The following is a 16,185-nucleotide window of genomic DNA, read 5'->3' as shown; positions in this document are numbered from 1 at the left end:
TTATATGAAATTACGAATTATGTGATGTTGTTTTCTATAAATTGCGTTGAAATTGCTATCATCATGAATTGTGAATGCTATACTTAGAAAATTCCATTGAAGTTGTTATCTTTGGAATTCAAGATTTCTTTTGGCTTCAACGCTAACTCCGTTCCGTGCTTGTGTAGCCGGGCGGCGTCATTAGCAAAGCCCGGGAATGGCCCAAGGTATCCCTCATACCTTTGGGAGAATAAGGATCGCCGATTGAGGCGAGAGATTATGAGGCTGCCTAGTTCTGAGGGCCCAGGCTAGTGCGGTAAATAAGCCCACCCTAGTGTGCAGACATCCCTCTGAGGGGCGGGAGGATCGAGCGATGGAGCCTGAGAGGGCGACAGGCCGGCTTGAGTCCTCGCCAGCGGCCGACGATGAGGTGTATGGTCCCGTAGGGTTTTGCCCAGCATGTAGAGGCTGGAAGGCCGAATTCTAGATCATCGGCAGAATAAGAATAAGAGAGCCGGATTGGCTTGTATGGAAATGGATTCATGTATAAACTTTTTATATAATTGTATCTTGTCTTTGGTATGATTGTATTGTGTAAGAAGGCTGTTATAACGAACTTTGTGAAGAAGGACCCTAATTAAGGAATATGCTTATTTATGTCAAATAGTGTGGTAGTATTAATTAAAAAACAAATTGATGCGTGAGTAGGGTGGAAAGTGGGAGGATGGAATGCCCTGACGGCACCATCCTACGGATGGGTGGACCCGATTAGTCGGGTAGCTTTCCAACAAATTAAGTGAAAGCCCTACGTTAGATAGTTAGGTTCTTGGGCAACTCTATTCAAGAAGACTAGGCCAGCGGCTGTGCCTTGCATAAGATGAGGAAAAAAGCGTTGTCCCTAGAAATCAAGTCTAGTAGTTGCCCAATTTTTGATCAATTGCCCTATGGGTGATTTGACGTTTAGGAAATCACGCTCCCCCTGCGGGATAGAGCTAGGTCATACCTATAAATCGTATCCTTGAATCTCTACAGGGTCAAGGTGTCGATGAATAGGAATTTTTCCCAAGATAAGACTTAGCGGACTATCTTAAGTGTTTCTCCCATTTTTAAAAGGGAGGAACCTTACAACGGATTAGTCTTTTGTCCGGATATCCATGGACAAGGCCCCGAGTGTGGGACCCTGCCTCGCGCATGAAGTGCTACTTCCGCTGCTAGTACCCCGAATCCGTCGCATGGTGGGGACAGGGATCTCACATTGTGTAAACGGAATTCTTTTAAGATGAGCCATGAGTGTTGGTTGACCTAACAAATCCTATAACTCGAGGGTCATGAGATTTGTGTTCTCATGTTGATAAAGCTATGCTTGAGCTATGGTGTATTTATTGGAAAGTTCCAATCTAACTACAATCCTAGGGATCTTTTCAGTAAGATATGTTGGAAGTTCCAGCTCCTCCAAGGTCTCGTCCTCCAGTAAGAACAATTGCCAAATGCCTATAGAAGTGTTCAAGGTGATTGTTTGCATGGATTCATCAATTGAATACAACGAGTCACGTATCTAAGTTCCACCAAAGACGACATCATACTCAAGGGAATCTAGGGTAACATGGAATGTAAATTCCACATCTCCACACTGATTGTTTGAGTAGCATAGCTGAAGTAACTGGGAACTTCAATGTTTGTCCATTAGCTTCCCTTTTGCAAGACCATTATCGTAGGGATGAGTTTAGGTTGTCCCAATGACACCCGTGTCTATTGTCATGATGCTATGACCAGCTCGAGGGCTAATCAATGCGCGTTTATGCTTAACATAATTGCCTATAGAGAGGATAATCTAACCATACCATGATATAATCTTCCGGAGAAATTATGGATGTTTCAATTTTTGTTTCAGCTATAGATCTCATTTCAGCTGCAGATCTCGTTTCGATTTCATATTTACTCTGGAAAACACACCTGTTTGGAGGCTCGTATCTCCTAAACCGTATATCCGATGATGAAGGCGCTCTAGGGCTGATCGAAAAGCTGACATCGACCTCTTCGACTTTGGACTCGGTCGTGTGAAGTCAAAATCGACCATTTTGACCTCCGACCAGCAGCCTCAAAATTGGACCCAGGAAATGAAGGCAAAAAAACAACCCAAAAACCACAAAAATTTGCAAAACTGAAAGAATACACTTTACACAAGACTTGAACATGCAATGTTTGGGGTACTTTGAATATACAATGTATACTAAAACTAATCCCCTTACTTGCAAGTTTTTTGTGGTTGAGTATGTGTTGAAAGTAGATTTAATATTGGGCCATAAATGGACTGTTGCTGCCCAAGTACCACTGTGTTTTGCTAGCGATAGAGTCATCATGATGGTCAACGACAAAAAGTTGACAATACCATATTGCCAGGAAGAGGGTCCAACTTTAATGGATATCTATGATGCTAAACGCAAAAAAGGATACAAGCCTCTTCCACAAAATCCCCTCTACACAATGACCTACAATCTGCGTCAAACAACAACCAACTCCGATAAAGCCTCTACTCCTTCAACCCCATCCTCACCTACAAAGTTCGATAGAGTCATTGATGGTCAACAACAAAAAGTTGACAATACCATATTGCCAGGAAGAGGGTCCAACTTTAATGGATATCTATGATGCTAAATGCAAAAGGATACAAGCCTCTTCCACAAAAGCCCCTCTACACAATGACCTACAATCTGCGTCAACAACCAACTCCGATAAAGCCTCTACTCCTTCAACCCCATCCTCATGTTGAGATATCGAGCTCATTTAGTGAGGCGGTGGACACTGACACCTGGGGGAAAGGCCCCACACTTATACCACTGGCATGGTTGGTGAGATCATGGGTGATATGCGACCAGTGGGATGACAGGCTGTGTGACAGCCATTCTAGAGACTGGCATTGTTATAGCACCAGCTCATTTAGTTGGGTTCACACTATAGAGAACCCTTGTATGTATTTGGTTGAGTACCTTTCATATTGTATGTACTCTTATCTTTGTATATGGTGTGTTGAGTGTTGAGTGAAGAAGAAGAAGATTTTCAGCCTCTCACCTTATGTGTTCTCTATTAGGGTTTTGTGAGTGTGTGTGTGCTTGCAAGAGCTCAAGCTCTCTTCCCCCCTGCATCTTTTCATGGTATCAGAGCCTGGTTCATGCTAAGGGCTAAGCTGCAAGCAAGAGAACCACAAGAAGCGGTACGAGGGTAAGAGCTTCAACTACTCTTCCCTATTTGTGTTGGTGACTACACCCTTGTCGGGAGCTCTACGGGAGGCACCGGCAAACGATCTCTGATTGAGGAGCTTTCTTCGTAGGAGTAAAGCTATAGGGCAACTATTCCGTCCTATTGGACTACATTTTCTGGGCCGAAAATGCATCTCGAGCGCGTCTGGACCTCCGTTTTCAGGAAGTAGGTGATTTCAAGTGCTCTGGGTAAGTCATCGATTCTCTACAGAAATCTGTTTTAAGAACTGCAAGAAGACAGATTGGCTGTGCAGACACTGTGGGTGCTGCAAAGAGGTCAACAGTTGCCATTGGGTGTATATATGCATATTGAAGTCACTGGTTGTGACATTTGAGAGTACCGTACCATTGTAGAAAATACAGCAGTTTGTGCTGGACAAACCAGCGTGCTATTTCTGGTAAATTTGTCTGTCTGACAAGATGTTAAATGATGGCATAACCCAGATTGTGGCTGAGAAGCTTGATAAGAACAATTTCCATGCTTGGAGGTTCAGGTTGACGAATTTCCTGATGGAAAAGGGCTATTGGGACTACATAGAAGGTGAGCATGAAGAGGCACCGGAGATACCGAACATAAATCCGACTGCTGCAGATGTGAAAGAGTTTAAAGACTGGAACCAAGGAGCCAGGAAAGTTATGTATTGGCTCTCCATTAGTATACAGGACACCATGATTGGGCACATTCAGGATGCCAAGTCCCCCAAGGAGGCGTGGGACACCTTGGTAAAACTCTATGAAACAAATACCAAGCCACGTAAGATACAGTTGAAGAATGAACTTCATACTGTGGAGAAAAAGAGCATGTCTGTGAATGACTATGCATTGAAGATAAAGGGTATTGTGGAATCCCTTGCATCTATTGGTGTGTCAGTAGATGATGATAAGGTGGAAGTCTGTCTACGTGGTCTCGGGCGACAATACAAGGCGTTCAAGACGTCTATTCAGACTCGAGAAAACATTCCCAACTTTATAGATTTGGTGTCTATGCTGATTTTAGAAGAGAAGAGCTTGGGTGAAGACCAACAGTCTTCACAAAACAAAAACAGTTCAGAGCAACAGGCCTTCTACACAAGTTCAGGAAGAGGACGAGGTAGAGGAGGCCGTGGACGCGATCAAGGAGGTGGCCGAACAGGTAATCAGAATTATGGCCAGCAGAGCAGCAACAACAACAGTCCCAGAATACACAACAACAACAACATCAACAACACACAGGTGGAAGAGGCAAATTCAGAGGCAGGGGGAGTCAAAGAGGACGTGGAAATTGGAAAAGGCAATATAATGATGCACGTGAATGCTTTTATTGTGGTAAGCCTGGACATGTGCAGGCAGAATGTTATAAGAAGCAGGCTGACATGCAAAATGGGAAAGTGCAGCAGAACAACTGTGCATCCTTGTGAGATCCCTGTCCCCACCACGCAACAGATTCGGATGTTAGCAGCAGAAGTAGCACATCTTGCGTGGGCCAGGGTCCCACACTCGGGGCCTCGCCCATGGATATCCGGACAAGAGACTAATCCGTCGGTTTTTCCAAAACCGAACCCGGAAAAAACTTTCCTTACCTGGAAAGCACGGGCGATTCCACCAGGATAACTTTTTACTCTAACGTAGTCAAGATCATTACTGATCACGCTGATCCGACTGCACCTATAAAGATACTTGGTCGGATCAAGGAAGAAACTTGCACTTGGATCATTGCGATCAACGCTTTTTTCCCCATCAAGAGGCACAGCCGTTGATTCCTATCCATAGAACAATTACTATCCGGAATTTACTTTATCTATCGTAAAACAGAAATTGAGTCTCGATTTACGGATCCATCAGTCCAGCCTAACCCCATCTAGTCCCATGGGTTAGCCAACCACCCAACCACTGTAGTGATGGGATCCAATTAGGAATTTGGTTAGGTTTTGTCCTGGGTACCAGGGAAAAGAGTTCCCAGGCCCCCTATCCGGAAGTTCATGCAAACATAAAACTAGTCACACCACTTACACACCCAATATGAAATTGCCTTTTTCTCAGCATCAACTAACTTTAAAACAATTCTTTAATGAAACCATTATGTCACAAATGACAATCCTCGAAATCTCTGGTTGAATCCATATTTCCAATCATTCATTCATCGGTGTACTTATGGCATCATTGGCAACCAGAACGCTCACCACCTGTTCACTCAGGGGCCTTTTCAATAGTTCCTAGCTCATAGTACCCGGCAAATTTTTCACATGTAAAAATCAAGATGGAATCCTTGTTGAAGATCAGCAAGATCAATCAATAGATCCATATAAGAGAGCCATGGACTCATCCGTTGAGGACCAGCAAGGTCAATCAACCAGATCCATGCCCGGTTTGAGAAAACAACTCTTACTCCTTGTTCCAATATCTTCCACGACGCACGTGGGTATCTTCGGCGACCCAAAAAGAGCCAGAGCACCGTATGGTCAGCACCCTCTAGGATCCTTCGCACAGGTGACCTAGCGCTTCACTCATAGGCCGCTTCCTTGGTCCCTCATCCACCGTACCGGAAGCTCACCATTTAAATCGAACCAAGGCTGGTCAAGACCTCGGTCGACCTTGCTACGCGAGACGTCCTCCATTGACTCTCCGTCAGCAGTTGCAACTTTATCAGATTGGTCTCCATGACCTTAATCCACAAGACGGTCAAAATGCTTTCCCAGCATTCTTGACATAAAACAGTCATTTACAAACAGGCCACAAAATACAGTTTCTATATCGAACTCTCGTCTTTCCACATTATCCCTCCTCAGTCCACATTACTTATTCCACATTCCATTCATATGTGTACTCATTCTCATCCATTCACTCATATCGACGACACATTATTTCACATACACATTCACATTCATTATTCTACATACACATCCATGTTCGTACATCCACATCATACATCCAATCCCATATCCGCATTCATACATACACATCCATACATCCACATCCACATCCACATTCACATCCATACATCCACATCTACATGCATACATCCATTTTCACATCCTCATTCATACATACACATCCACATACATACATCCACATCCGTATCTACACCCATACATCCACATCCACTTCCACTTTCACATGCATACATCCACATCTACATGCATACATCCATTTTCACATCCTCATTCATACATCCACATCCACATCCGTATCTACATCCATACATCCACATCCACATCCACATTCACATTCATACATACACATCTACATGCATACATCCATTTTCACATCCTCATTCATACATCCACATCCACATACATACATCCACATCCGTATCTACATCCATACATCCACATCCACATCCACATTCACATTCATACATACACATCTACATGCATACATCCATTTTCACATCCTCATTCATACATCCACATCCGTATCTACATCCATACATCCACATCCATATCCACATTCACATGCATACATCCATTTTCACATCCTCATTCATACATCCACATTCACATACATACATCCACATCCGTATCTACATCCATACATCCACATCCATATCCACATTCACATTCATACATCCATTCCCACATTCCCATTCATATAACCACATACGCCTTCACATCTATTCTTTTACATCACATCCATTCTCGCCCTATCACAACCCATATACATCTTATCCCATCACATACACTTCTTACCTCATCCCATACACATCTTATCACATCTTAACTCATCTTATCACATCCTAAATCATCTCATATGCATCTTATCACATCTTATCACATCTCATACACCTCTTATTACATCCTATCACATCTCATACACATCTTATCACATCCCATCACATCTCATATGCATCTTATCGCATCTTAACTCATCTTATCACATCCTATCGCTTCTCATACGCATCTTATCACATCCTAATATCTATTTATAGAATACAAGAGAATTCTTATATTTGATATAAGATTTCTTTACACATCTATTTATGCATAAATTCTATTTTAAGGAGAATAACACTTTCGAAATAAAATCAATCTTTTATGCATCTTCCTATGCATAAATTCATTTTAAATGAGAATGACACTTTTGAATTAAAAATCAATCTTTTATGCATCTTCTTATGCATAATTTCATTTTAAATGAGAATGACACTTTTGAATTAAAATTCAATCTTTTATGCATCTTCCTATGCATAAATTAAGAATTAATAACACTTTTTGGATTAATTTAAATTCTTTATGCATCTATCCATGCATAAATCCAATTTAGTAGGAATTACACTTTTAGAATAAAAGAACTTCTCTTATGCATCCTATTTATGCATAAAACCCATTTATGATGAAAATCACACTTTTAGTATAAAAAAATATCTTTTATGCATACCTCTATGCATGAAATTCAAATATGATAAAAGTAACACTTTTACATTAAAATAATAATCTTTTATGCATACCTCTATGCATGAAATCCAAATATGATAAAAGTAACACTTTTACATTAAAATAATAATCTTTTATGCATACCTCTATGCATGAATTCCAATTATGATAAAAGTAATACTTTTACATTAAAATAATAATCTTTTATGCATACCTCTATGCATGAAATCCAATTATGATAAAAGTAACACTTTTACATTAAAATAATAATCTTTTATGCATACCTCTCTATGCATGAAATCCAAATATGATAAAAGTAACACTTTTATATTAAATTAATAATCTTTTATGCATACCTTTATGCATGAATTCCACATTAAAATAATAATCTTTTATGCATACCTCTATGCATGAAATCCAATTATGATAAAAGTAACACTTTTATATTAAAATAATATTCTTTTATGCATACCTCTATGCATGAATTCCAAACTATGATAAAAGTAACACTTTTATATTAAAATAATAATCTTTTATGCATACCTCTATGCGTGAAAATCAATTATGCATAATATAAAAATTTTATTTCTCTATGATTACAATAAATATCTTTCAATTAATCTAGGATGATAATTCCTAGAATATGGTAGGAAGTCCTCTTTTCATGCTTTGAATGAAATTATTTTATGTATAATTTTTATAAAAAATTTACCATAGCTCCGCTGCTATGACTGATAAATCTCAATTATTCTAAGGGATAAAGCTTATCATTAAGAAAATAATTAGAATGATCCCTAATTGGATCATTAATCCATAATGGATTGAATATTCATGAAATACATAAACCAAAAGCATAGGAAAAAGCCATTAATTTGGCCTCAAGCATAGATTAATCTTGGATTAAAGAAAAGCTTTATGAAAAGCTTCATTTGGATTGAGAATGGGTCATGAGTATGACCATTTTTGAGTGAGAGAGAGAAATTACATAAAAACCATTAGAATTAAGTATAAATGGAAATTTATGTAGTTCTTTACTATCATTAATCAATTAACTTCAATAGCATTCATCAAATTATGTAACTCTTCACTACCATTCATCAATTAACTTCAATAGCATTCAAAAACCATTCCAATTAAGCTTCTCAAGCTTGAGAGGGGTTGAGAAGAGAGAAACATTGAGAAATTATAGAAAAGATCAAAATTCACTATTTACCTTACAAATTGCTTGACTCTTTGTTCACGGTAGAGGCCCCCAACCAATCAATTGGTTAAGTATGTTGATGGAGCCACCAATGGGGATTGAAGAAAGAGGGAAGCTCCAATTTCTCCAATTTGAAGAGAATTTTAGAGAATAGTAAAAATTAGCATTATTTCAGCATAATTCTAATATAGTAAAATTCTCCTATTTTTTTCAAAGGATTCATGTTCTATTTATAGGAGAGGGAAGCTCTAACCAAAGCTAACTGATTTCTAGAATTTTCTAGATTTCAGTTTGGTTGAATTTGGACTAGATTTGGACCTAGTTTGGTTCCTTTTTGATTCGGTTTGGTTCCATTTTGATTTGGTTTGGTTCAAGAGAGAGGAGAGATAAAAATATCACAATTTTTGAAGATTTAAAACTCAATTGCACATGTGAAGTAGGCGCCTCATTAAAGGGACTCCCCTTCCTTACATATGTGTCAAGATGGAATCATTATACCCAAAATATCTCATATTTTTTATATTACTCATAGTTTCTTACTAATAAACCTTGTACATAGTCTACTCTTCATCTTATGTGAGCATTTACTCATTTTTAGGTATCTTCTTTTACAAATTGGATTTATCTCCTCCCCACACATGGATTGATCCTATTGGCCCACAGGAACCTTAATTGGACATAATCCAAAAATTTCTGAAAATCTAGACTCTTAGGCTAAGGTCCTTTATACCCATTTCCAATTAATTCCAATTGCACATTGGAAAGTTCTTTTTGAATTTCTGTTTCAAGGGAATTAATTTTAATATTATGAGATATTTTTCTATCTAAAAATATTCAAAATCTGAATATTCTCTCTCTAGAATATTTTCTCTCTCTACGACAAAACAGGCAGAGACAAGATCTTTTATATTTCTGAAGAGGGGATTGATTTCAGGGGGAAGATGTTGGACATTTTGAGAGCTTGGGGAGGAATCTTATAATCCTCAAGCAGAAACAATGAGGATAATAAAAGGTTGTTTGTTATGCAGCATGTCGTGAATGCCATGTCTGAAAATGTTGAAGCAGCACAAAAAGATGATGTATGGTATGTGGATTCAGGTGCTTCGAACCACATGACAAGTCATGGGGAGTGGTTCAAGGAGATGAAAAACCTTGAAAGACCAGGTTTTGTGAAAATAGGGGAGGACACTGCTCATCCAATTGCCCATGTTGGAGATGTGCCATTGTCTATGCTGCAGGATGGCAAAGTGAAGTACCTTGCAAATGTACTTCACGTTCCAAACATAACAAAGAATCTGGTTTCAGTTGGCTAGATGATTTGTGAGATCCCTGTCCCCATCGAGCAACGGGTTCGGATGCTGGCAGCGGAAGTAGCACATCTTGCGAGGGCAGGGTCCCACACTCGGGGCCTCGCCCACGGATATCCGGACAAGAGACTAATCCGTCGGTTTATCCAAAACCGAACCCGGAAAAACTTCCTTTACCCGGAAAGCACGGGCGATTCCTCTAGGATAACTTTTACTCTAACGTAGTGAAGACCATTTCCGATCAAGCTGATCCGATTGCATCTATAAAGATACTTGGTCAGATCAAGGAAGAAACTTGCACTTGGATCATTGGGATCAACGCTTTTTTCCCCATCAAGAGGCACAGACGTTGATTCCTATCCATAGAACAATTACTAACCGGGATTTACTTTATCTATCGTAGTAACAGAAATTGAGTCTCGATTTACGGATCCATCAGTCCAGCCTAACCCCATCCAGTCCCATGGATTAGCCAACCGCCCAACCATTATAGTGATGGGATCCAATTTAGAATTTGGTTAGGTTTTGTCCCGGGTACCAAGGAAAAGAGTTCCAAGGCCCCCTAGCCGGAAGTCAGGGATTTCACTGTCGTAAACGAAAACATGTGAACATGTTAATAACATATGTTAATAACACAAAAAATCTTGTGATCACATGTTATATTCACAAAGCTTTCACAAGGGCCTAAAAAAATTATCTTTATCGGGCATAAAAAATCTTCTTAGGTGGCCATTGACCTGCTATTATGTGAAGATGGTAACATGAGAACATGTGAATAGCTTATTCCCATGTGTAGCCAAGCTTTTAAGGGGTTCCCAAATGGCAAGTGACCTGTTATTTTGTGAACGGTAACATGAGAACATGTGAATAACTTGTTCACATGTTTTATTATCACAAAAAATCTTGTGATCACGTGAATATTAAATCCCTGCCGGAAGTTCATGCAAACATAAAACTAGCCACACCACTTACACACCCAATATGAAATTGCCTTTTTCTTAGCATCGGCTAACTTTAAAACAATCCTTTAATGAAACCATAGTACCACTGATCACAATCTTCCAATTTATCCGGTTGATTCTTAATTTCCCATCATTCCTTCATCAGAGTATCTATGGCATCATTGGCAACTAGAACGCTCACCACCTGTCCACTCAGGGACCTTTTCAATAGTTCCTAGCCCATAATACTCGGCAATATAATCACAGTCTTATAAAAATCAAGATGGACTCTCGTTGAAGATCAGCAAGATCAACCAACAGATCCATATAAAGAGCCATGGACTCATCCATTGAAGACCAGCAAGGTCAATCAACCAGATCCATGCCCGGTTTCACAAAACAACTCTTACTCCTTGTTCCAATATCTTCCTTGACGCATGTGTGGGTATCCTAGGCGACCCAGAGCCCGAGCACCGTATGGTCAGCACCCTCTAGGATCCTTCGCAGGTGACCTAGCGCTTCACTCATAGGCCGCTTCCTTGGTCCCTCATCCACCATACCGGAAGCTCACCATTTTAATCGAACCGAGGCTGGTCAAGACCTCGGCCGACTTTGCTACGCGAGACGTCCTCCATTGACTCACAGCAGTTGTAACTTTATCAGTTAGGTCTCCATGACCTTAATCACAAGACGGTCAAAATGCTTCCCCAGCATTCTTGACATAAAACAGCCATTTACAAACAGCATTTAAAAACAATTTACAAATACAATTTCTATATTAACTCTCATTTTCCACATTATCCCTCATTAATCCACATTATTATTCCACATTCCATTTATATTTGTACTCATCCAATCACATCATTTTCCATCTCTTCACTGCAGATTCCTTCACATCACATATCATATATTCACATCCATATCCACATTTATACATCCATATCCACATCCACATCCACATTCACATCCATACATCCACATCTACATGCTTACCTCCATTTTTACATCCTCATTTATACATCCACATTTATACATCCACATTTTTACATGCTTACCTCCATTTTTACATCCTCATTTATACATCCACATCCCATATCCACATTCATACATACACATCCATATCCACATCCATACATCCACATCCACATGCATACATCCATTATCACGTCCTCATTCATACATCCACATCCACATACATACATACATCCACATCCACATTCTCATTCACATCTACATCCACATACATACATACATCCACATCCACATTCCACATTCACATCTATACATCCACATCTATATCCACATTCACATACATCCACATCCACATTCCCATTCACATCTATACATCCACATCTACATCCACATACATACATACATCCACATCCACATTCCACATTCACATCTATACATCCACATCTACATCCACATTCACATACATCCACATCCACATTCCCATTCACATCTATATATCCACATCTACATCCACACTCACATCTATGCATATACATCTTCATGCATACATCCATTTTCACATTCATACATCCACACTCCCATCTCCACATCCACACATCCACATACATACATCCATTTTCACATTCCCATTCATATAACCCCATATGCCTTTACATCTAATCTTTTACATCACATACATTCTCGCCCTATCACAACCCATATACATCTTATCCAATCACATACACTTCTTACCTCATCCCATTCACATCTTAATTCATCTTATCACCTCCTAACTTATTTCATAAGCATCTTATCACCTCTTATCACATCTTATACACCTCTTATCACATCCTATCACATCTCATATCTATTTATAGAATACAAGAAAATTCTTATATATGATATAAGATTTCTTTACACATTTATTTATGCATAAATTCTATTTAAGGAGATTAATACTTTCGAAGTAAAAATCAATCTTTTATGCATCTTCCTATGCATAAATTCATTTTAAATGAAAATGACACTTTTGAATTAAATTTCAATCTTTTATGCATTTTCCTATGCATAAATTCAATTTAGATGAGAATGACACTTTTGAATTAAAAATCAATCTTTTATGCATCTTCTTATGCATAAATTCAATTTGGTAGGAATTACACTTTTAGAATAAAAGAATTTCTCTTATGCATCTAAGTTATGCATAAAATCCATTTATGATGAAAAATCACACTTTTAGTACAAAAAGAATATCTTTTATGCATACCTCTATGCATGAAATCCAATATGACAAAAGTAACACTTTTACAATAAAATAATCAACTTTTATGCATACCTCTAAGCATGAAATTCAATTATGATAAAAGTAACACTTTTATATTAAAATGATAATCTTTTATGCATACCTTTATGCATGAAATCTAATTATGATAAAAGTAACACTTTTATGTTAAAATAATAATCTTTTATGCATACCTCTATGCATGAAAATCAATTATGCATAATATAAAAATCAATTTCTCTAGGATTACAATGAATATCTTTCAATTAATCTAGGATGATAATTCCTAGAATATGGTAGGAAGTCCTCTTTTTATGCTTTGAATGAAATTATTTTATGGGTAAATTTTTTAAAAATTTTGCCAGCTCCACTGCTATTACTGATAAATCTCAATTTTTCTAAGGGATAAAGCTTATCATTAAGAAAATAATTAGAATGATCCCTAATTGGATCATTAATCCATAATGGATTGAATCATCAATATTCATGAAATACATAAACTAAAAGCATAGAAAAAAGCCATTAATTTGGCCTCAAGCATAGATTAATCTTAGATTAAGGAAAAGCTTCATTTGGATTGAGAATGGGTCATGAGTATGACCATTCAAAAACCATTCCAATTAAGCTTCTCAAGCTTGAGAGGGGTTGAGAAGAGAGAAACATTGAGAAATTATAGAAAAGAATCAAAATTTACCATTTACCTTACAAATTACTTGATTCTTTGTTCACGGTAGAGGCCCCCAACCAATCAATTAATTAAGTGTGTTGAGCCACCAATGGGGATTGGAGAAAGAGGGAAGCTCCAATTTCTTCAATTTGGAGAGAATTTAGAGAATAGTAGAAATTAGCATTATTTCAGCATAACTCTAGTATAGTAAAATTCTTCTATCCCTTTTTTTCAAAGGACTCATGTTCTATTTATAGGAGAGGGAGGCTCTAACCAAAGCTAACTGAATTCTAGAATTTTTCAAATTCAGCTTGGTTGAATTTGGACTAGATTTGGACCTAGTTTTGTTACTTTTTGATTCGGTTTGGTTCCATTTTGATTTGGTTTGGTTCAAGAGAGAGGAGAGATGAAAATATCACATTATTTTTGAGTTTAAAACTCATTCAAGCATGTGAAATATGCACCTCCTTTAAAGGACTCCCCTTCCTTACATATGTGTCAAAATGGAATCATTATAAACAAAATATCTCATATTTTTAATTTTGCTCATAGTTTTTTACTAATAAACCTTGTACATTTTCAACTCTTCATCTTATGTGAGTATTGAAGGGACTCCCCTTCCTTACATATGTGTCAAAATGAAATCATTATACCCAAATATCTCATACTATTAAAATTACTCATAGTTTCTTAATAAACTTTGTACATAGTCAACTCTTCATCTCATGTGACCATTTACTCATTTTTGGGTATCTTCTTTTACAAATTGGATTTATCTCCTCCCTACACATGGATTGATGCTATTGGCCCATAGGAACCTTAATTGGACCATAATCCAAAAATTTCTGAAAATCTAGACCCTTAGGCTAAGGTCCTTTATACCCATTTCCAATAAATTCCAATTGCACATTGGAAAGTTCTTTTTGAATTTCTGTTTCAAGGAAATTCATTTTAATAATATGAGAAATTTTTCTATCTAAAAATATTCAAAATCTGAATATTCTCTCTCTAGAATATTTTCTCTCTGTATGTCAAAATAGGCAGAGACAAGATCTTTTATATTTCTGAAGAGGGGATTGATTACAGGGGAAGATGCTGGACATCTTGAGAGGCTGGGGAGGAATCTTACATTCTCTCCCACTTGAAAAACGTGAGATGCCCTCATCTCGCAAACTGGGAGTAATTTCGCAAGATGCACGAATATGAGAGTGAGAGAAAATTTTTAATTAAGATTAACCACCAAGAAAAGTCTCAAAGAGAGCAAGACTCAAGACAAGAACAAAGATTTCAACTTTATTCATTCTTGGAACATAAACAGTAAAGATAGAAGAACTCTTTATACTTCCATAAGCCCGTCCATCATATGGTCACAAAGGCAGCACTCACAAGCTGCGCACGTATAAGGTAACTCATCTATGGGAATAATTCGGCTGGTTATTGCCGCACCTATCTCACTGGTATGAGTGACCGATTAAAAGGACCTCTGAGAGGCAAGCCAAAAACGGGATAAAGGCATATCTTCTGACGAGAAAGAAAACACGCCAGTAAGAAGACCCGCTCAGAAAACCCAACATGCCTTGATCTCATCACGCAGTAGTATCGGGGTCCCAAACCCAAAGCTTCAATAACCATAGCCAAGCGAACATTGTTACGAAAGTGCTGTTGACCCCACGGTGTTACCCTAGTTATGTCTTGATAGGTCCGCCATTTGGTCTGAGCTACAGAAGTTCCCAAGTGAGGGAAAAGTGAGCGCTCATACAGTTCTATAAAATCCTTCTTCACACACTCACTTGCGTCTTGAAGGTGAGAAATCATCATGGATAAAACCAATTCCTGCCTGCCAAGCCATAAAGGAGATTAAGAAAGAAAGGAGATCGATGGAAGTAAGATTACTGCGAGCGACAAGTAAGAGTTACGACTTATATAAAGAAGGAACTAGCGTAACCTAGAAGCCAACGGGGTATCTTGCCCCCACTGAAGTTTTACTGTCTTTCCATGATTTGGTTTTGGCACATATTTCTATAGAAGGCTTACATGAGATACATTATGAACTTTGAGATGAGGAGATAAAAGAAGCTCGTAGGCTGTCACCTACTTTCTTTGAATTCAGATAAGGCCCACAATATCTGGGGGATAATTTCTTATACTTCCTAAGAGATAAAGAACTTCTTTGGGCCGTACTCGAATGAAGACCAAAACCTTGAAATCCAAAACACCGATTTTCACTTCTGAACTCATTGTTCTGAATCCT

This window comes from Cibotium barometz, chromosome 10 (genome assembly GCF_041138505.1).
Source record: "Cibotium barometz isolate CiBa-2024 chromosome 10, ASM4113850v1, whole genome shotgun sequence".
Taxonomy (NCBI): domain Eukaryota; kingdom Viridiplantae; phylum Streptophyta; class Polypodiopsida; order Cyatheales; family Cibotiaceae; genus Cibotium; species Cibotium barometz.
The sequence above is the reverse complement of the archived record's forward strand: the minus strand, read 5'-3'. Positions refer to the sequence as shown.